At 47.8% G+C, this 21,927-nt stretch overlaps 14 non-coding genes across 14 annotated transcripts; all 14 read right to left on the reverse strand.

Annotated features, from left to right (window-relative positions):
• Positions 1–1,223: 1,223 nt before the first annotated feature.
• On the reverse strand, positions 1,224–1,414 carry LOC142699434 (U2 spliceosomal RNA). Its single transcript, XR_012866285.1, has one exon. It is a non-coding gene; the product is annotated as a U2 spliceosomal RNA (small nuclear RNA).
• A 1,284-nt stretch (positions 1,415–2,698) lies between these two features.
• Positions 2,699–2,889, reverse strand: LOC142699435 (U2 spliceosomal RNA). The gene has a single exon (XR_012866286.1). It is a non-coding gene; the product is annotated as a U2 spliceosomal RNA (small nuclear RNA).
• Positions 2,890–4,194: 1,305 nt separating this feature from the next.
• On the reverse strand, positions 4,195–4,385 carry LOC142699436 (U2 spliceosomal RNA). Its single transcript, XR_012866287.1, has one exon. It is a non-coding gene; the product is annotated as a U2 spliceosomal RNA (small nuclear RNA).
• Positions 4,386–5,674: 1,289 nt separating this feature from the next.
• LOC142699438 (U2 spliceosomal RNA) lies at positions 5,675–5,865 on the reverse strand. Its single transcript, XR_012866289.1, has one exon. It is a non-coding gene; the product is annotated as a U2 spliceosomal RNA (small nuclear RNA).
• A 1,285-nt stretch (positions 5,866–7,150) lies between these two features.
• LOC142699439 (U2 spliceosomal RNA) lies at positions 7,151–7,341 on the reverse strand. Its single transcript, XR_012866290.1, has one exon. It is a non-coding gene; the product is annotated as a U2 spliceosomal RNA (small nuclear RNA).
• Positions 7,342–8,637: 1,296 nt separating this feature from the next.
• On the reverse strand, positions 8,638–8,828 carry LOC142699440 (U2 spliceosomal RNA). Its single transcript, XR_012866291.1, has one exon. It is a non-coding gene; the product is annotated as a U2 spliceosomal RNA (small nuclear RNA).
• A 1,296-nt stretch (positions 8,829–10,124) lies between these two features.
• On the reverse strand, positions 10,125–10,315 carry LOC142699441 (U2 spliceosomal RNA). Its single transcript, XR_012866292.1, has one exon. It is a non-coding gene; the product is annotated as a U2 spliceosomal RNA (small nuclear RNA).
• A 1,284-nt stretch (positions 10,316–11,599) lies between these two features.
• On the reverse strand, positions 11,600–11,790 carry LOC142699442 (U2 spliceosomal RNA). The gene has a single exon (XR_012866293.1). It is a non-coding gene; the product is annotated as a U2 spliceosomal RNA (small nuclear RNA).
• A 1,276-nt stretch (positions 11,791–13,066) lies between these two features.
• LOC142699212 (U2 spliceosomal RNA) lies at positions 13,067–13,257 on the reverse strand. The gene has a single exon (XR_012866087.1). It is a non-coding gene; the product is annotated as a U2 spliceosomal RNA (small nuclear RNA).
• Positions 13,258–14,545: 1,288 nt separating this feature from the next.
• On the reverse strand, positions 14,546–14,736 carry LOC142699213 (U2 spliceosomal RNA). The gene has a single exon (XR_012866088.1). It is a non-coding gene; the product is annotated as a U2 spliceosomal RNA (small nuclear RNA).
• Positions 14,737–16,028: 1,292 nt separating this feature from the next.
• LOC142699214 (U2 spliceosomal RNA) lies at positions 16,029–16,219 on the reverse strand. Its single transcript, XR_012866089.1, has one exon. It is a non-coding gene; the product is annotated as a U2 spliceosomal RNA (small nuclear RNA).
• Positions 16,220–17,515: 1,296 nt separating this feature from the next.
• LOC142699215 (U2 spliceosomal RNA) lies at positions 17,516–17,706 on the reverse strand. Its single transcript, XR_012866090.1, has one exon. It is a non-coding gene; the product is annotated as a U2 spliceosomal RNA (small nuclear RNA).
• A 1,284-nt stretch (positions 17,707–18,990) lies between these two features.
• LOC142699216 (U2 spliceosomal RNA) lies at positions 18,991–19,181 on the reverse strand. Its single transcript, XR_012866091.1, has one exon. It is a non-coding gene; the product is annotated as a U2 spliceosomal RNA (small nuclear RNA).
• A 1,276-nt stretch (positions 19,182–20,457) lies between these two features.
• LOC142699218 (U2 spliceosomal RNA) lies at positions 20,458–20,648 on the reverse strand. Its single transcript, XR_012866093.1, has one exon. It is a non-coding gene; the product is annotated as a U2 spliceosomal RNA (small nuclear RNA).
• Between the last annotated feature and the right edge of the window lie 1,279 nt (positions 20,649–21,927).

A 21,927-nucleotide genomic window follows, 5' to 3' on the forward strand; every position in this document is an offset into this window, starting at 1 on the left:
TACTTCTAGGCAATTCCATGGGGCCCTGCAGGCTCACACACTCACAGCTACACGGGAGGTGAATAAAGGCCGGAGAGGAAGCCAGACAGGATTTGCTTCTTTTGCTTGCACCACAATGCAGTGCTGAAAGAGGAGGAATCTACATAAAAACGCCTTCCTGGCAACGCCCAAATGCCCTGCTGCCATGCAGATAAACACTGGCAGCGGCAGCAAGTGCATGCCCACAGCCACCCCTTGTTCCTTCACACCTTGTATCAGCTGTAATCCAGTCCAGTCCAGTGCTGCCTGCTGAGCAGCACTGACCAACACTGCCTGGGCCCAGGCTTTTATCTCTGAGGCCCCATTATGATGTCAGAAAGCTGGCTCTGGAATCCTGAGGGCTCCACTATGACACGTGCAAAGTTCCGTCTGAACTTTATATAAGACGGTGAGGCTCAGTCAGTCACTCAGTGTTGCCTGAGAGGGCAACACTGCAACAGCCGGCCGCCAGGCTGTCTTTTTTTTGCACAGCTAGTTGCCTCCAGGAGGCCACAAGAGGGAGACAAGGGACTGCAAAATGGAAAATAGGCATCCACCAACTTTACAGACAACTTCTCCTTGCTCCTACAACCTCCATCCTTGCACAGTTTGTTATTCTTCTAGGTAACATAGTAACAAATCCAAATTGCTGCTCTCTTTGTAGGCAAGCAAGGCTTTGTTGCAACTGCAATTCTTACTTCTTCTTGAAATGTAGGGACGACAGTACATTCCATCACATCCATCTAGTGTACACAGGTAGGTCCATTGTGGCGGGCAGGCGAGCGGGCGGGCTGCTTTATTGGCTGTTTGCTGTTCCCCTACTCCACTCCACTATTTGACTGTTGTGCTGCATCAATCAATCAATCAATCAATCAATCAATCAATCAATCAATCAATCAATCAATCAGTGGCTGGCTCAGGTGCAGCTCTTTAACTTACCTAAAAGGGAGGGCGGAGAGAAGACAAGGAAGGTGAATGAGGTGTTCCAATGTGAAATGCCGGAAACACAGAAACACAGACGACACACAACAAGAGGTGGCAATCTATTCATTAATTGCATTTAATCAATGAGCTCATTATCACTCATGCATTGTCCAACAGGTGTTGAAATAATGGGATTAAAAGGGGAGATCCCTTCAGAAAGACAGAAACAATAGCAAAGACAAAAAACACTTTTGGAATCTGCTTTTAGTCAACACATAAGGAAAGGGTGCACCGGTCCTGGAAATACTGCAATACCAGGTCAATGCGTGGAGTGGACAGAGCAAGCTCTATTTCCATCTCCCTGTTCTAAAAATCCATTTAATATATGGTCCCCAGATAGGGGACGTATCAGATATTAAACTGATAAGAACAGATACTACACTTGATCTTAGCCAAAAGGCCGAGAAGCGATAACCCGAACGGGCCGCGCGTTGCCCGAGCCTGCCCGATACTGCTGTTCAGCCCTTGCAGCGATTCAGCCTACTTCTAGGCAATTCCATGGGGCCCTGCAGGCTCACACACTCACAGCTACACGGGAGGTGAATAAAGGCCGGAGAGGAAGCCAGACAGGATTTGCTTCTTTTGCTTGCACCACAATGCAGTGCTGAAAGAGGAGGAATCTACATAAAAACGCCTTCCTGGCAACGCCCAAATGCCCTGCTGCCATGCAGATAAACACTGGCAGCGGCAGCAAGTGCATGCCCACAGCCACCCCTTGTTCCTTCACACCTTGTATCAGCTGTAATCCAGTCCAGTCCAGTGCTGCCTGCTGAGCAGCACTGACCAACACTGCCTGGGCCCAGGCTTTTATCTCTGAGGCCCCATTATGATGTCAGAAAGCTGGCTCTGGAATCCTGAGGGCTCCACTATGACACATGCAAAGTTCCGTCTGAACTTTATATAAGACGGTGAGGCTCAGTCAGTCACTCAGTGTTGCCTGAGAGGGCAACACTGCAACAGCCGGCCGCCAGGCTGTCTTTTTTTTGCACAGCTAGTTGCCTCCAGGAGGCCACAAGAGGGAGACAAGGGACTGCAAAATGGAAAATAGGCATCCACCAACTTTACAGACAACTTCTCCTTGCTCCTACAACCTCCATCCTTGCACAGTTTGTTATTCTTCTAGGTAACATAGTAACAAATCCAAATTGCTGCTCTCTTTGTAGGCAAGCAAGGCTTTGTTGCAACTGCAATTCTTACTTCTTCTTGAAATGTAGGGACGACAGTACATTCCATCACATCCATCTAGTGTACACAGGTAGGTCCATTGTGGCGGGCAGGCGAGCGGGCGGGCTGCTTTATTGGCTGTTTGCTGTTCCCCTACTCCACTCCACTATTTGACTGTTGTGCTGCATCAATCAATCAATCAATCAATCAATCAATCAATCAATCAATCAATCAGTGGCTGGCTCAGGTGCAGCTCTTTAACTTACCTAAAAGGGAGGGCGGAGAGAAGACAAGGAAGGTGAATGAGGTGTTCCAATGTGAAATGCCGGAAACACAGAAACACAGACGACACACAACAAGAGGTGGCAATCTATTCATTAATTGCATTTAATCAATGAGCTCATTATCACTCATGCATTGTCCAACAGGTGTTGAAATAATGGGATTAAAAGGGGAGATCCCTTCAGAAAGACAGAAACAATAGCAAAGACAAAAAACACTTTTGGAATCTGCTTTTAGTCAACACATAAGGAAAGGGTGCACCGGTCCTGGAAATACTGCAATACCAGGTCAATGCGTGGAGTGGACAGAGCAAGCTCTATTTCCATCTCCCTGTTCTAAAAATCCATTTAATATATGGTCCCCAGATAGGGGACGTATCAGATATTAAACTGATAAGAACAGATACTACACTTGATCTTAGCCAAAAGGCCGAGAAGCGATAACCCGAACGGGCCGCGCGTTGCGGCCGCGCGTTGCCCGAGCCTGCCCGATACTGCTGTTCAGCCCTTGCAGCGATTCAGCCTACTTCTAGGCAATTCCATGGGGCCCTGCAGGCTCACACACTCACAGCTACACGGGAGGTGAATAAAGGCCGGAGAGGAAGCCAGACAGGATTTGCTTCTTTTGCTTGCACCACAATGCAGTGCTGAAAGAGGAGGAATCTACATAAAAACGCCTTCCTGGCAACGCCCAAATGCCCTGCTGCCATGCAGATAAACACTGGCAGCGGCAGCAAGTGCATGCCCACAGCCACCCCTTGTTCCTTCACACCTTGTATCAGCTGTAATCCAGTCCAGTCCAGTGCTGCCTGCTGAGCAGCACTGACCAACACTGCCTGGGCCCAGGCTTTTATCTCTGAGGCCCCATTATGATGTCAGAAAGCTGGCTCTGGAATCCTGAGGGCTCCACTATGACACGTGCAAAGTTCCGTCTGAACTTTATATAAGACGGTGAGGCTCAGTCAGTCACTCAGTGTTGCCTGAGAGGGCAACACTGCAACAGCCGGCCGCCAGGCTGTCTTTTTTTTGCACAGCTAGTTGCCTCCAGGAGGCCACAAGAGGGAGACAAGGGACTGCAAAATGGAAAATAGGCATCCACCAACTTTACAGACAACTTCTCCTTGCTCCTACAACCTCCATCCTTGCACAGTTTGTTATTCTTCTAGGTAACATAGTAACAAATCCAAATTGCTGCTCTCTTTGTAGGCAAGCAAGGCTTTGTTGCAACTGCAATTCTTACTTCTTCTTGAAATGTAGGGACGACAGTACATTCCATCACATCCATCTAGTGTACACAGGTAGGTCCATTGTGGCGGGCAGGCGAGCGGGCGGGCTGCTTTATTGGCTGTTTGCTGTTCCCCTACTCCACTCCACTATTTGACTGTTGTGCTGCATCAATCAATCAATCAATCAATCAATCAATCAATCAATCAATCAATCAATCAATCAGTGGCTGGCTCAGGTGCAGCTCTTTAACTTACCTAAAAGGGAGGGCGGAGAGAAGACAAGGAAGGTGAATGAGGTGTTCCAATGTGAAATGCCGGAAACACAGAAACACAGACGACACACAACAAGAGGTGGCAATCTATTCATTAATTGCATTTAATCAATGAGCTCATTATCACTCATGCATTGTCCAACAGGTGTTGAAATAATGGGATTAAAAGGGGAGATCCCTTCAGAAAGACAGAAACAATAGCAAAGACAAAAAACACTTTTGGAATCTGCTTTTAGTCAACACATAAGGAAAGGGTGCACCGGTCCTGGAAATACTGCAATACCAGGTCAATGCGTGGAGTGGACAGAGCAAGCTCTATTTCCATCTCCCTGTTCTAAAAATCCATTTAATATATGGTCCCCAGATAGGGGACGTATCAGATATTAAACTGATAAGAACAGATACTACACTTGATCTTAGCCAAAAGGCCGAGAAGCGATAACCCGAACGGGCCGCGCGTTGCCCGAGCCTGCCCGATACTGCTGTTCAGCCCTTGCAGCGATTCAGCCTACTTCTAGGCAATTCCATGGGGCCCTGCAGGCTCACACACTCACAGCTACACGGGAGGTGAATAAAGGCCGGAGAGGAAGCCAGACAGGATTTGCTTCTTTTGCTTGCACCACAATGCAGTGCTGAAAGAGGAGGAATCTACATAAAAACGCCTTCCTGGCAACGCCCAAATGCCCTGCTGCCATGCAGATAAACACTGGCAGCGGCAGCAAGTGCATGCCCACAGCCACCCCTTGTTCCTTCACACCTTGTATCAGCTGTAATCCAGTCCAGTCCAGTGCTGCCTGCTGAGCAGCACTGACCAACACTGCCTGGGCCCAGGCTTTTATCTCTGAGGCCCCATTATGATGTCAGAAAGCTGGCTCTGGAATCCTGAGGGCTCCACTATGACACGTGCAAAGTTCCGTCTGAACTTTATATAAGACGGTGAGGCTCAGTCAGTCACTCAGTGTTGCCTGAGAGGGCAACACTGCAACAGCCGGCCGCCAGGCTGTCTTTTTTTTGCACAGCTAGTTGCCTCCAGGAGGCCACAAGAGGGAGACAAGGGACTGCAAAATGGAAAATAGGCATCCACCAACTTTACAGACAACTTCTCCTTGCTCCTACAACCTCCATCCTTGCACAGTTTGTTATTCTTCTAGGTAACATAGTAACAAATCCAAATTGCTGCTCTCTTTGTAGGCAAGCAAGGCTTTGTTGCAACTGCAATTCTTACTTCTTCTTGAAATGTAGGGACGACAGTACATTCCATCACATCCATCTAGTGTACACAGGTAGGTCCATTGTGGCGGGCAGGCGAGCGGGCGGGCTGCTTTATTGGCTGTTTGCTGTTCCCCTACTCCACTCCACTATTTGACTGTTGTGCTGCATCAATCAATCAATCAATCAATCAATCAATCAATCAATCAATCAATCAATCAAGTGGCTGGCTCAGGTGCAGCTCTTTAACTTACCTAAAAGGGAGGGCGGAGAGAAGACAAGGAAGGTGAATGAGGTGTTCCAATGTGAAATGCCGGAAACACAGAAACACAGACGACACACAACAAGAGGTGGCAATCTATTCATTAATTGCATTTAATCAATGAGCTCATTATCACTCATGCATTGTCCAACAGGTGTTGAAATAATGGGATTAAAAGGGGAGATCCCTTCAGAAAGACAGAAACAATAGCAAAGACAAAAAACACTTTTGGAATCTGCTTTTAGTCAACACATAAGGAAAGGGTGCACCGGTCCTGGAAATACTGCAATACCAGGTCAATGCGTGGAGTGGACAGAGCAAGCTCTATTTCCATCTCCCTGTTCTAAAAATCCATTTAATATATGGTCCCCAGATAGGGGACGTATCAGATATTAAACTGATAAGAACAGATACTACACTTGATCTTAGCCAAAAGGCCGAGAAGCGATAACCCGAACGGGCCGCGCGTTGCCCGAGCCTGCCCGATACTGCTGTTCAGCCCTTGCAGCGATTCAGCCTACTTCTAGGCAATTCCATGGGGCCCTGCAGGCTCACACACTCACAGCTACACGGGAGGTGAATAAAGGCCGGAGAGGAAGCCAGACAGGATTTGCTTCTTTTGCTTGCACCACAATGCAGTGCTGAAAGAGGAGGAATCTACATAAAAACGCCTTCCTGGCAACGCCCAAATGCCCTGCTGCCATGCAGATAAACACTGGCAGCGGCAGCAAGTGCATGCCCACAGCCACCCCTTGTTCCTTCACACCTTGTATCAGCTGTAATCCAGTCCAGTCCAGTGCTGCCTGCTGAGCAGCACTGACCAACACTGCCTGGGCCCAGGCTTTTATCTCTGAGGCCCCATTATGATGTCAGAAAGCTGGCTCTGGAATCCTGAGGGCTCCACTATGACACGTGCAAAGTTCCGTCTGAACTTTATATAAGACGGTGAGGCTCAGTCAGTCACTCAGTGTTGCCTGAGAGGGCAACACTGCAACAGCCGGCCGCCAGGCTGTCTTTTTTTTGCACAGCTAGTTGCCTCCAGGAGGCCACAAGAGGGAGACAAGGGACTGCAAAATGGAAAATAGGCATCCACCAACTTTACAGACAACTTCTCCTTGCTCCTACAACCTCCATCCTTGCACAGTTTGTTATTCTTCTAGGTAACATAGTAACAAATCCAAATTGCTGCTCTCTTTGTAGGCAAGCAAGGCTTTGTTGCAACTGCAATTCTTACTTCTTCTTGAAATGTAGGGACGACAGTACATTCCATCACATCCATCTAGTGTACACAGGTAGGTCCATTGTGGCGGGCAGGCGAGCGGGCGGGCTGCTTTATTGGCTGTTTGCTGTTCCCCTACTCCACTCCACTATTTGACTGTTGTGCTGCAATCAATCAATCAATCAATCAATCAATCAATCAATCAATCAATCAATCAGTGGCTGGCTCAGGTGCAGCTCTTTAACTTACCTAAAAGGGAGGGCGGAGAGAAGACAAGGAAGGTGAATGAGGTGTTCCAATGTGAAATGCCGGAAACACAGAAACACAGACGACACACAACAAGAGGTGGCAATCTATTCATTAATTGCATTTAATCAATGAGCTCATTATCACTCATGCATTGTCCAACAGGTGTTGAAATAATGGGATTAAAAGGGGAGATCCCTTCAGAAAGACAGAAACAATAGCAAAGACAAAAAACACTTTTGGAATCTGCTTTTAGTCAACACATAAGGAAAGGGTGCACCGGTCCTGGAAATACTGCAATACCAGGTCAATGCGTGGAGTGGACAGAGCAAGCTCTATTTCCATCTCCCTGTTCTAAAAATCCATTTAATATATGGTCCCCAGATAGGGGACGTATCAGATATTAAACTGATAAGAACAGATACTACACTTGATCTTAGCCAAAAGGCCGAGAAGCGATAACCCGAACGGGCCGCGCGTTGCCCGAGCCTGCCCGATACTGCTGTTCAGCCCTTGCAGCGATTCAGCCTACTTCTAGGCAATTCCATGGGGCCCTGCAGGCTCACACACTCACAGCTACACGGGAGGTGAATAAAGGCCGGAGAGGAAGCCAGACAGGATTTGCTTCTTTTGCTTGCACCACAATGCAGTGCTGAAAGAGGAGGAATCTACATAAAAACGCCTTCCTGGCAACGCCCAAATGCCCTGCTGCCATGCAGATAAACACTGGCAGCGGCAGCAAGTGCATGCCCACAGCCACCCCTTGTTCCTTCACACCTTGTATCAGCTGTAATCCAGTCCAGTCCAGTGCTGCCTGCTGAGCAGCACTGACCAACACTGCCTGGGCCCAGGCTTTTATCTCTGAGGCCCCATTATGATGTCAGAAAGCTGGCTCTGGAATCCTGAGGGCTCCACTATGACACGTGCAAAGTTCCGTCTGAACTTTATATAAGACGGTGAGGCTCAGTCAGTCACTCAGTGTTGCCTGAGAGGGCAACACTGCAACAGCCGGCCGCCAGGCTGTCTTTTTTTTGCACAGCTAGTTGCCTCCAGGAGGCCACAAGAGGGAGACAAGGGACTGCAAAATGGAAAATAGGCATCCACCAACTTTACAGACAACTTCTCCTTGCTCCTACAACCTCCATCCTTGCACAGTTTGTTATTCTTCTAGGTAACATAGTAACAAATCCAAATTGCTGCTCTCTTTGTAGGCAAGCAAGGCTTTGTTGCAACTGCAATTCTTACTTCTTCTTGAAATGTAGGGACGACAGTACATTCCATCACATCCATCTAGTGTACACAGGTAGGTCCATTGTGGCGGGCAGGCGAGCGGGCGGGCTGCTTTATTGGCTGTTTGCTGTTCCCCTACTCCACTCCACTATTTGACTGTTGTGCTGCATCAATCAATCAATCAATCAATCAATCAATCAATCAATCAATCAATCAATCAATCAATCAGTGGCTGGCTCAGGTGCAGCTCTTTAACTTACCTAAAAGGGAGGGCGGAGAGAAGACAAGGAAGGTGAATGAGGTGTTCCAATGTGAAATGCCGGAAACACAGAAACACAGACGACACACAACAAGAGGTGGCAATCTATTCATTAATTGCATTTAATCAATGAGCTCATTATCACTCATGCATTGTCCAACAGGTGTTGAAATAATGGGATTAAAAGGGGAGATCCCTTCAGAAAGACAGAAACAATAGCAAAGACAAAAAACACTTTTGGAATCTGCTTTTAGTCAACACATAAGGAAAGGGTGCACCGGTCCTGGAAATACTGCAATACCAGGTCAATGCGTGGAGTGGACAGAGCAAGCTCTATTTCCATCTCCCTGTTCTAAAAATCCATTTAATATATGGTCCCCAGATAGGGGACGTATCAGATATTAAACTGATAAGAACAGATACTACACTTGATCTTAGCCAAAAGGCCGAGAAGCGATAACCCGAACGGGCCGCGCGTTGCCCGAGCCTGCCCGATACTGCTGTTCAGCCCTTGCAGCGATTCAGCCTACTTCTAGGCAATTCCATGGGGCCCTGCAGGCTCACACACTCACAGCTACACGGGAGGTGAATAAAGGCCGGAGAGGAAGCCAGACAGGATTTGCTTCTTTTGCTTGCACCACAATGCAGTGCTGAAAGAGGAGGAATCTACATAAAAACGCCTTCCTGGCAACGCCCAAATGCCCTGCTGCCATGCAGATAAACACTGGCAGCGGCAGCAAGTGCATGCCCACAGCCACCCCTTGTTCCTTCACACCTTGTATCAGCTGTAATCCAGTCCAGTCCAGTGCTGCCTGCTGAGCAGCACTGACCAACACTGCCTGGGCCCAGGCTTTTATCTCTGAGGCCCCATTATGATGTCAGAAAGCTGGCTCTGGAATCCTGAGGGCTCCACTATGACACGTGCAAAGTTCCTTCTGAACTTTATATAAGACGGTGAGGCTCAGTCAGTCACTCAGTGTTGCCTGAGAGGGCAACACTGCAACAGCCGGCCGCCAGGCTGTCTTTTTTTTGCACAGCTAGTTGCCTCCAGGAGGCCACAAGAGGGAGACAAGGGACTGCAAAATGGAAAATAGGCATCCACCAACTTTACAGACAACTTCTCCTTGCTCCTACAACCTCCATCCTTGCACAGTTTGTTATTCTTCTAGGTAACATAGTAACAAATCCAAATTGCTGCTCTCTTTGTAGGCAAGCAAGGCTTTGTTGCAACTGCAATTCTTACTTCTTCTTGAAATGTAGGGACGACAGTACATTCCATCACATCCATCTAGTGTACACAGGTAGGTCCATTGTGGCGGGCAGGCGAGCGGGCGGGCTGCTTTATTGGCTGTTTGCTGTTCCCCTACTCCACTCCACTATTTGACTGTTGTGCTGCATCAATCAATCAATCAATCAATCAATCAATCAATCAATCAATCAATCAATCAATCAATCAGTGGCTGGCTCAGGTGCAGCTCTTTAACTTACCTAAAAGGGAGGGCGGAGAGAAGACAAGGAAGGTGAATGAGGTGTTCCAATGTGAAATGCCGGAAACACAGAAACACAGACGACACACAACAAGAGGTGGCAATCTATTCATTAATTGCATTTAATCAATGAGCTCATTATCACTCATGCATTGTCCAACAGGTGTTGAAATAATGGGATTAAAAGGGGAGATCCCTTCAGAAAGACAGAAACAATAGCAAAGACAAAAAACACTTTTGGAATCTGCTTTTAGTCAACACATAAGGAAAGGGTGCACCGGTCCTGGAAATACTGCAATACCAGGTCAATGCGTGGAGTGGACAGAGCAAGCTCTATTTCCATCTCCCTGTTCTAAAAATCCATTTAATATATGGTCCCCAGATAGGGGACGTATCAGATATTAAACTGATAAGAACAGATACTACACTTGATCTTAGCCAAAAGGCCGAGAAGCGATAACCCGAACGGGCCGCGCGTTGCCCGAGCCTGCCCGATACTGCTGTTCAGCCCTTGCAGCGATTCAGCCTACTTCTAGGCAATTCCATGGGGCCCTGCAGGCTCACACACTCACAGCTACACGGGAGGTGAATAAAGGCCGGAGAGGAAGCCAGACAGGATTTGCTTCTTTTGCTTGCACCACAATGCAGTGCTGAAAGAGGAGGAATCTACATAAAAACGCCTTCCTGGCAACGCCCAAATGCCCTGCTGCCATGCAGATAAACACTGGCAGCGGCAGCAAGTGCATGCCCACAGCCACCCCTTGTTCCTTCACACCTTGTATCAGCTGTAATCCAGTCCAGTCCAGTGCTGCCTGCTGAGCAGCACTGACCAACACTGCCTGGGCCCAGGCTTTTATCTCTGAGGCCCCATTATGATGTCAGAAAGCTGGCTCTGGAATCCTGAGGGCTCCACTATGACACGTGCAAAGTTCCGTCTGAACTTTATATAAGACGGTGAGGCTCAGTCAGTCACTCAGTGTTGCCTGAGAGGGCAACACTGCAACAGCCGGCCGCCAGGCTGTCTTTTTTTTGCACAGCTAGTTGCCTCCAGGAGGCCACAAGAGGGAGACAAGGGACTGCAAAATGGAAAATAGGCATCCACCAACTTTACAGACAACTTCTCCTTGCTCCTACAACCTCCATCCTTGCACAGTTTGTTATTCTTCTAGGTAACATAGTAACAAATCCAAATTGCTGCTCTCTTTGTAGGCAAGCAAGGCTTTGTTGCAACTGCAATTCTTACTTCTTCTTGAAATGTAGGGACGACAGTACATTCCATCACATCCATCTAGTGTACACAGGTAGGTCCATTGTGGCGGGCAGGCGAGCGGGCAGGCTGCTTTATTGGCTGTTTGCTGTTCCCCTACTCCACTCCACTATTTGACTGTTGTGCTGCATCAATCAATCAATCAATCAATCAATCAATCAATCAATCAATCAATCAGTGGCTGGCTCAGGTGCAGCTCTTTAACTTACCTAAAAGGGAGGGCGGAGAGAAGACAAGGAAGGTGAATGAGGTGTTCCAATGTGAAATGCCGGAAACACAGAAACACAGACGACACACAACAAGAGGTGGCAATCTATTCATTAATTGCATTTAATCAATGAGCTCATTATCACTCATGCATTGTCCAACAGGTGTTGAAATAATGGGATTAAAAGGGGAGATCCCTTCAGAAAGACAGAAACAATAGCAAAGACAAAAAACACTTTTGGAATCTGCTTTTAGTCAACACATAAGGAAAGGGTGCACCGGTCCTGGAAATACTGCAATACCAGGTCAATGCGTGGAGTGGACAGAGCAAGCTCTATTTCCATCTCCCTGTTCTAAAAATCCATTTAATATATGGTCCCCAGATAGGGGACGTATCAGATATTAAACTGATAAGAACAGATACTACACTTGATCTTAGCCAAAAGGCCGAGAAGCGATAACCCGAACGGGCCGCGCGTTGCCCGAGCCTGCCCGATACTGCTGTTCAGCCCTTGCAGCGATTCAGCCTACTTCTAGGCAATTCCATGGGGCCCTGCAGGCTCACACACTCACAGCTACACGGGAGGTGAATAAAGGCCGGAGAGGAAGCCAGACAGGATTTGCTTCTTTTGCTTGCACCACAATGCAGTGCTGAAAGAGGAGGAATCTACATAAAAACGCCTTCCTGGCAACGCCCAAATGCCCTGCTGCCATGCAGATAAACACTGGCAGCGGCAGCAAGTGCATGCCCACAGCCACCCCTTGTTCCTTCACACCTTGTATCAGCTGTAATCCAGTCCAGTCCAGTGCTGCCTGCTGAGCAGCACTGACCAACACTGCCTGGGCCCAGGCTTTTATCTCTGAGGCCCCATTATGATGTCAGAAAGCTGGCTCTGGAATCCTGAGGGCTCCACTATGACACGTGCAAAGTTCCGTCTGAACTTTATATAAGACGGTGAGGCTCAGTCAGTCACTCAGTGTTGCCTGAGAGGGCAACACTGCAACAGCCGGCCGCCAGGCTGTCTTTTTTTTGCACAGCTAGTTGCCTCCAGGAGGCCACAAGAGGGAGACAAGGGACTGCAAAATGGAAAATAGGCATCCACCAACTTTACAGACAACTTCTCCTTGCTCCTACAACCTCCATCCTTGCACAGTTTGCTATTCTTCTAGGTAACATAGTAACAAATCCAAATTGCTGCTCTCTTTGTAGGCAAGCAAGGCTTTGTTGCAACTGCAATTCTTACTTCTTCTTGAAATGTAGGGACGACAGTACATTCCATCACATCCATCTAGTGTACACAGGTAGGTCCATTGTGGCGGGCAGGCGAGCGGGCGGGCTGCTTTATTGGCTGTTTGCTGTTCCCCTACTCCACTCCACTATTTGACTGTTGTGCTGCATCAATCAATCAATCAATCAATCAATCAATCAATCAATCAGTGGCTGGCTCAGGTGCAGCTCTTTAACTTACCTAAAAGGGAGGGCGGAGAGAAGACAAGGAAGGTGAATGAGGTGTTCCAATGTGAAATGCCGGAAACACAGAAACACAGACGACACACAACAAGAGGTGGCAATCTATTCATTAATTGCATTTAATCAATGAGCTCATTATCACTCATGCATTGTCCAACAGGTGTTGAAATAATGGGATTAAAAGGGGAGATCCCTTCAGAAAGACAGAAACAATAGCAAAGACAAAAAACACTTTTGGAATCTGCTTTTAGTCAACACATAAGGAAAGGGTGCACCGGTCCTGGAAATACTGCAATACCAGGTCAATGCGTGGAGTGGACAGAGCAAGCTCTATTTCCATCTCCCTGTTCTAAAAATCCATTTAATATATGGTCCCCAGATAGGGGACGTATCAGATATTAAACTGATAAGAACAGATACTACACTTGATCTTAGCCAAAAGGCCGAGAAGCGATAACCCGAACGGGCCGCGCGTTGCCCGAGCCTGCCCGATACTGCTGTTCAGCCCTTGCAGCGATTCAGCCTACTTCTAGGCAATTCCATGGGGCCCTGCAGGCTCACACACTCACAGCTACACGGGAGGTGAATAAAGGCCGGAGAGGAAGCCAGACAGGATTTGCTTCTTTTGCTTGCACCACAATGCAGTGCTGAAAGAGGAGGAATCTACATAAAAACGCCTTCCTGGCAACGCCCAAATGCCCTGCTGCCATGCAGATAAACACTGGCAGCGGCAGCAAGTGCATGCCCACAGCCACCCCTTGTTCCTTCACACCTTGTATCAGCTGTAATCCAGTCCAGTCCAGTGCTGCCTGCTGAGCAGCACTGACCAACACTGCCTGGGCCCAGGCTTTTATCTCTGAGGCCCCATTATGATGTCAGAAAGCTGGCTCTGGAATCCTGAGGGCTCCACTATGACACGTGCAAAGTTCCGTCTGAACTTTATATAAGACGGTGAGGCTCAGTCAGTCACTCAGTGTTGCCTGAGAGGGCAACACTGCAACAGCCGGCCGCCAGGCTGTCTTTTTTTTGCACAGCTAGTTGCCTCCAGGAGGCCACAAGAGGGAGACAAGGGACTGCAAAATGGAAAATAGGCATCCACCAACTTTACAGACAACTTCTCCTTGCTCCTACAACCTCCATCCTTGCACAGTTTGTTATTCTTCTAGGTAACATAGTAACAAATCCAAATTGCTGCTCTCTTTGTAGGCAAGCAAGGCTTTGTTGCAACTGCAATTCTTACTTCTTCTTGAAATGTAGGGACGACAGTACATTCCATCACATCCATCTAGTGTACACAGGTAGGTCCATTGTGGCGGGCAGGCGAGCGGGCGGGCTGCTTTATTGGCTGTTTGCTGTTCCCCTACTCCACTCCACTATTTGACTGTTGTGCTGCATCAATCAATCAATCAATCAATCAATCAATCAATCAATCAATCAATCAATCAGTGGCTGGCTCAGGTGCAGCTCTTTAACTTACCTAAAAGGGAGGGCGGAGAGAAGACAAGGAAGGTGAATGAGGTGTTCCAATGTGAAATGCCGGAAACACAGAAACACAGACGACACACAACAAGAGGTGGCAATCTATTCATTAATTGCATTTAATCAATGAGCTCATTATCACTCATGCATTGTCCAACAGGTGTTGAAATAATGGGATTAAAAGGGGAGATCCCTTCAGAAAGACAGAAACAATAGCAAAGACAAAAAACACTTTTGGAATCTGCTTTTAGTCAACACATAAGGAAAGGGTGCACCGGTCCTGGAAATACTGCAATACCAGGTCAATGCGTGGAGTGGACAGAGCAAGCTCTATTTCCATCTCCCTGTTCTAAAAATCCATTTAATATATGGTCCCCAGATAGGGGACGTATCAGATATTAAACTGATAAGAACAGATACTACACTTGATCTTAGCCAAAAGGCCGAGAAGCGATAACCCGAACGGGCCGCGCGTTGCCCGAGCCTGCCCGATACTGCTGTTCAGCCCTTGCAGCGATTCAGCCTACTTCTAGGCAATTCCATGGGGCCCTGCAGGCTCACACACTCACAGCTACACGGGAGGTGAATAAAGGCCGGAGAGGAAGCCAGACAGGATTTGCTTCTTTTGCTTGCACCACAATGCAGTGCTGAAAGAGGAGGAATCTACATAAAAACGCCTTCCTGGCAACGCCCAAATGCCCTGCTGCCATGCAGATAAACACTGGCAGCGGCAGCAAGTGCATGCCCACAGCCACCCCTTGTTCCTTCACACCTTGTATCAGCTGTAATCCAGTCCAGTCCAGTGCTGCCTGCTGAGCAGCACTGACCAACACTGCCTGGGCCCAGGCTTTTATCTCTGAGGCCCCATTATGATGTCAGAAAGCTGGCTCTGGAATCCTGAGGGCTCCACTATGACACGTGCAAAGTTCCGTCTGTCTGAACTTTATATAAGACGGTGAGGCTCAGTCAGTCACTCAGTGTTGCCTGAGAGGGCAACACTGCAACAGCCGGCCGCCAGGCTGTCTTTTTTTTGCACAGCTAGTTGCCTCCAGGAGGCCACAAGAGGGAGACAAGGGACTGCAAAATGGAAAATAGGCATCCACCAACTTTACAGACAACTTCTCCTTGCTCCTACAACCTCCATCCTTGCACAGTTTGTTATTCTTCTAGGTAACATAGTAACAAATCCAAATTGCTGCTCTCTTTGTAGGCAAGCAAGGCTTTGTTGCAACTGCAATTCTTACTTCTTCTTGAAATGTAGGGACGACAGTACATTCCATCACATCCATCTAGTGTACACAGGTAGGTCCATTGTGGCGGGCAGGCGAGCGGGCGGGCTGCTTTATTGGCTGTTTGCTGTTCCCCTACTCCACTCCACTATTTGACTGTTGTGCTGCATCAATCAATCAATCAATCAATCAATCAATCAATCAATCAATCAATCAATCAGTGGCTGGCTCAGGTGCAGCTCTTTAACTTACCTAAAAGGGAGGGCGGAGAGAAGACAAGGAAGGTGAATGAGGTGTTCCAATGTGAAATGCCGGAAACACAGAAACACAGACGACACACAACAAGAGGTGGCAATCTATTCATTAATTGCATTTAATCAATGAGCTCATTATCACTCATGCATTGTCCAACAGGTGTTGAAATAATGGGATTAAAAGGGGAGATCCCTTCAGAAAGACAGAAACAATAGCAAAGACAAAAAACACTTTTGGAATCTGCTTTTAGTCAACACATAAGGAAAGGGTGCACCGGTCCTGGAAATACTGCAATACCAGGTCAATGCGTGGAGTGGACAGAGCAAGCTCTATTTCCATCTCCCTGTTCTAAAAATCCATTTAATATATGGTCCCCAGATAGGGGACGTATCAGATATTAAACTGATAAGAACAGATACTACACTTGATCTTAGCCAAAAGGCCGAGAAGCGATAACCCGAACGGGCCGCGCGTTGCCCGAGCCTGCCCGATACTGCTGTTCAGCCCTTGCAGCGATTCAGCCTACTTCTAGGCAATTCCATGGGGCCCTGCAGGCTCACACACTCACAGCTACACGGGAGGTGAATAAAGGCCGGAGAGGAAGCCAGACAGGATTTGCTTCTTTTGCTTGCACCACAATGCAGTGCTGAAAGAGGAGGAATCTACATAAAAACGCCTTCCTGGCAACGCCCAAATGCCCTGCTGCCATGCAGATAAACACTGGCAGCGGCAGCAAGTGCATGCCCACAGCCACCCCTTGTTCCTTCACACCTTGTATCAGCTGTAATCCAGTCCAGTCCAGTGCTGCCTGCTGAGCAGCACTGACCAACACTGCCTGGGCCCAGGCTTTTATCTCTGAGGCCCCATTATGATGTCAGAAAGCTGGCTCTGGAATCCTGAGGGCTCCACTATGACACGTGCAAAGTTCCGTCTGAACTTTATATAAGACGGTGAGGCTCAGTCAGTCACTCAGTGTTGCCTGAGAGGGCAACACTGCAACAGCCGGCCGCCAGGCTGTCTTTTTTTTGCACAGCTAGTTGCCTCCAGGAGGCCACAAGAGGGAGACAAGGGACTGCAAAATGGAAAATAGGCATCCACCAACTTTACAGACAACTTCTCCTTGCTCCTACAACCTCCATCCTTGCACAGTTTGTTATTCTTCTAGGTAACATAGTAACAAATCCAAATTGCTGCTCTCTTTGTAGGCAAGCAAGGCTTTGTTGCAACTGCAATTCTTACTTCTTCTTGAAATGTAGGGACGACAGTACATTCCATCACATCCATCTAGTGTACACAGGTAGGTCCATTGTGGCGGGCAGGCGAGCGGGCAGGCTGCTTTATTGGCTGTTTGCTGTTCCCCTACTCCACTCCACTATTTGACTGTTGTGCTGCATCAATCAATCAATCAATCAATCAATCAATCAATCAATCAATCAATCAATCAATCAATCAGTGGCTGGCTCAGGTGCAGCTCTTTAACTTACCTAAAAGGGAGGGCGGAGAGAAGACAAGGAAGGTGAATGAGGTGTTCCAATGTGAAATGCCGGAAACACAGAAACACAGACGACACACAACAAGAGGTGGCAATCTATTCATTAATTGCATTTAATCAATGAGCTCATTATCACTCATGCATTGTCCAACAGGTGTTGAAATAATGGGATTAAAAGGGGAGATCCCTTCAGAAAGACAGAAACAATAGCAAAGACAAAAAACACTTTTGGAATCTGCTTTTAGTCAACACATAAGGAAAGGGTGCACCGGTCCTGGAAATACTGCAATACCAGGTCAATGCGTGGAGTGGACAGAGCAAGCTCTATTTCCATCTCCCTGTTCTAAAAATCCATTTAATATATGGTCCCCAGATAGGGGACGTATCAGATATTAAACTGATAAGAACAGATACTACACTTGATCTTAGCCAAAAGGCCGAGAAGCGATAACCCGAACGGGCCGCGCGTTGCCCGAGCCTGCCCGATACTGCTGTTCAGCCCTTGCAGCGATTCAGCCTACTTCTAGGCAATTCCATGGGGCCCTGCAGGCTCACACACTCACAGCTACACGGGAGGTGAATAAAGGCCGGAGAGGAAGCCAGACAGGATTTGCTTCTTTTGCTTGCACCACAATGCAGTGCTGAAAGAGGAGGAATCTACATAAAAACGCCTTCCTGGCAACGCCCAAATGCCCTGCTGCCATGCAGATAAACACTGGCAGCGGCAGCAAGTGCATGCCCACAGCCACCCCTTGTTCCTTCACACCTTGTATCAGCTGTAATCCAGTCCAGTCCAGTGCTGCCTGCTGAGCAGCACTGACCAACACTGCCTGGGCCCAGGCTTTTATCTCTGAGGCCCCATTATGATGTCAGAAAGCTGGCTCTGGAATCCTGAGGGCTCCACTATGACACGTGCAAAGTTCCGTCTGAACTTTATATAAGACGGTGAGGCTCAGTCAGTCACTCAGTGTTGCCTGAGAGGGCAACACTGCAACAGCCGGCCGCCAGGCTGTCTTTTTTTTGCACAGCTAGTTGCCTCCAGGAGGCCACAAGAGGGAGACAAGGGACTGCAAAATGGAAAATAGGCATCCACCAACTTTACAGACAACTTCTCCTTGCTCCTACAACCTCCATCCTTGCACAGTTTGTTATTCTTCTAGGTAACATAGTAACAAATCCAAATTGCTGCTCTCTTTGTAGGCAAGCAAGGCTTTGTTGCAACTGCAATTCTTACTTCTTCTTGAAATGTAGGGACGACAGTACATTCCATCACATCCATCTAGTGTACACAGGTAGGTCCATTGTGGCGGGCAGGCGAGCGGGCGGGCTGCTTTATTGGCTGTTTGCTGTTCCCCTACTCCACTCCACTATTTGACTGTTGTGCTGCATCAATCAATCAATCAATCAATCAATCAATCAATCAATCAATCAATCAGTGGCTGGCTCAGGTGCAGCTCTTTAACTTACCTAAAAGGGAGGGCGGAGAGAAGACAAGGAAGGTGAATGAGGTGTTCCAATGTGAAATGCCGGAAACACAGAAACACAGACGACACACAACAAGAGGTGGCAATCTATTCATTAATTGCATTTAATCAATGAGCTCATTATCACTCATGCATTGTCCAACAGGTGTTGAAATAATGGGATTAAAAGGGGAGATCCCTTCAGAAAGACAGAAACAATAGCAAAGACAAAAAACACTTTTGGAATCTGCTTTTAGTCAACACATAAGGAAAGGGTGCACCGGTCCTGGAAATACTGCAATACCAGGTCAATGCGTGGAGTGGACAGAGCAAGCTCTATTTCCATCTCCCTGTTCTAAAAATCCATTTAATATATGGTCCCCAGATAGGGGACGTATCAGATATTAAACTGATAAGAACAGATACTACACTTGATCTTAGCCAAAAGGCCGAGAAGCGATAACCCGAACGGGCCGCGCGTTGCCCGAGCCTGCCCGATACTGCTGTTCAGCCCTTGCAGCGATTCAGCCTACTTCTAGGCAATTCCATGGGGCCCTGCAGGCTCACACACTCACAGCTACACGGGAGGTGAATAAAGGCCGGAGAGGAAGCCAGACAGGATTTGCTTCTTTTGCTTGCACCACAATGCAGTGCTGAAAGAGGAGGAATCTACATAAAAACGCCTTCCTGGCAACGCCCAAATGCCCTGCTGCCATGCAGATAAACACTGGCAGCGGCAGCAAGTGCATGCCCACAGCCACCCCTTGTTCCTTCACACCTTGTATCAGCTGTAATCCAGTCCAGTCCAGTGCTGCCTGCTGAGCAGCACTGACCAACACTGCCTGGGCCCAGGCTTTTATCTCTGAGGCCCCATTATGATGTCAGAAAGCTGGCTCTGGAATCCTGAGGGCTCCACTATGACACGTGCAAAGTTCCGTCTGAACTTTATATAAGACGGTGAGGCTCAGTCAGTCACTCAGTGTTGCCTGAGAGGGCAACACTGCAACAGCCGGCCGCCAGGCTGTCTTTTTTTTGCACAGCTAGTTGCCTCCAGGAGGCCACAAGAGGGAGACAAGGGACTGCAAAATGGAAAATAGGCATCCACCAACTTTACAGACAACTTCTCCTTGCTCCTACAACCTCCATCCTTGCACAGTTTGTTATTCTTCTAGGTAACATAGTAACAAATCCAAATTGCTGCTCTCTTTGTAGGCAAGCAAGGCTTTGTTGCAACTGCAATTCTTACTTCTTCTTGAAATGTAGGGACGACAGTACATTCCATCACATCCATCTAGTGTACACAGGTAGGTCCATTGTGGCGGGCAGGCGAGCGGGCGGGCTGCTTTATTGGCTGTTTGCTGTTCCCCTACTCCACTCCACTATTTGACTGTTGTGCTGCATCAATCAATCAATCAATCAATCAATCAATCAATCAATCAGTGGCTGGCTCAGGTGCAGCTCTTTAACTTACCTAAAAGGGAGGGCGGAGAGAAGACAAGGAAGGTGAATGAGGTGTTCCAATGTGAAATGCCGGAAACACAGAAACACAGACGACACACAACAAGAGGTGGCAATCTATTCATTAATTGCATTTAATCAATGAGCTCATTATCACTCATGCATTGTCCAACAGGTGTTGAAATAATGGGATTAAAAGGGGAGATCCCTTCAGAAAGACAGAAACAATAGCAAAGACAAAAAACACTTTTGGAATCTGCTTTTAGTCAACACATAAGGAAAGGGTGCACCGGTCCTGGAAATACTGCAATACCAGGTCAATGCGTGGAGTGGACAGAGCAAGCTCTATTTCCATCTCCCTGTTCTAAAAATCCATTTAATATATGGTCCCCAGATAGGGGACGTATCAGATATTAAACTGATAAGAACAGATACTACACTTGATCTTAGCCAAAAGGCCGAGAAGCGATAACCCGAACGGGCCGCGCGTTGCCCGAGCCTGCCCGATACTGCTGTTCAGCCCTTGCAGCGATTCAGCCTACTTCTAGGCAATTCCATGGGGCCCTGCAGGCTCACACACTCACAGCTACACGGGAGGTGAATAAAGGCCGGAGAGGAAGCCAGACAGGATTTGCTTCTTTTGCTTGCACCACAATGCAGTGCTGAAAGAGGAGGAATCTACATAAAAACGCCTTCCTGGCAACGCCCAAATGCCCTGCTGCCATGCAGATAAACACTGGCAGCGGCAGCAAGTGCATGCCCACAGCCACCCCTTGTTCCTTCACACCTTGTATCAGCTGTAATCCAGTCCAGTCCAGTGCTGCCTGCTGAGCAGCACTGACCAACACTGCCTGGGCCCAGGCTTTTATCTCTGAGGCCCCATTATGATGTCAGAAAGCTGGCTCTGGAATCCTGAGGGCTCCACTATGACACGTGCAAAGTTCCGTCTGAACTTTATATAAGACGGTGAGGCTCAGTCAGTCACTCAGTGTTGCCTGAGAGGGCAACACTGCAACAGCCGGCCGCCAGGCTGTCTTTTTTTTGCACAGCTAGTTGCCTCCAGGAGGCCACAAGAGGGAGACAAGGGACTGCAAAATGGAAAATAGGCATCCACCAACTTTACAGACAACTTCTCCTTGCTCCTACAACCTCCATCCTTGCACAGTTTGTTATTCTTCTAGGTAACATAGTAACAAATCCAAATTGCTGCTCTCTTTGTAGGCAAGCAAGGCTTTGTTGCAACTGCAATTCTTACTTCTTCTTGAAATGTAGGGACGACAGTACATTCCATCACATCCATCTAGTGTACACAGGTAGGTCCATTGTGGCGGGCAGGCGAGCGGGCGGGCTGCTTTATTGGCTGTTTGCTGTTCCCCTACTCCACTCCACTATTTGACTGTTGTGCTGCATCAATCAATCAATCAATCAATCAATCAATCAATCAATCAATCAGTGGCTGGCTCAGGTGCAGCTCTTTAACTTACCTAAAAGGGAGGGCGGAGAGAAGACAAGGAAGGTGAATGAGGTGTTCCAATGTGAAATGCCGGAAACACAGAAACACAGACGACACACAACAAGAGGTGGCAATCTATTCATTAATTGCATTTAATCAATGAGCTCATTATCACTCATGCATTGTCCAACAGGTGTTGAAATAATGGGATTAAAAGGGGAGATCCCTTCAGAAAGACAGAAACAATAGCAAAGACAAAAAACACTTTTGGAATCTGCTTTTAGTCAACACATAAG

The sequence above is a fragment of the Rhinoderma darwinii genome, unplaced genomic scaffold (genome assembly GCF_050947455.1).
Source record: "Rhinoderma darwinii isolate aRhiDar2 unplaced genomic scaffold, aRhiDar2.hap1 Scaffold_1522, whole genome shotgun sequence".
NCBI lineage: Eukaryota > Metazoa > Chordata > Amphibia > Anura > Rhinodermatidae > Rhinoderma > Rhinoderma darwinii.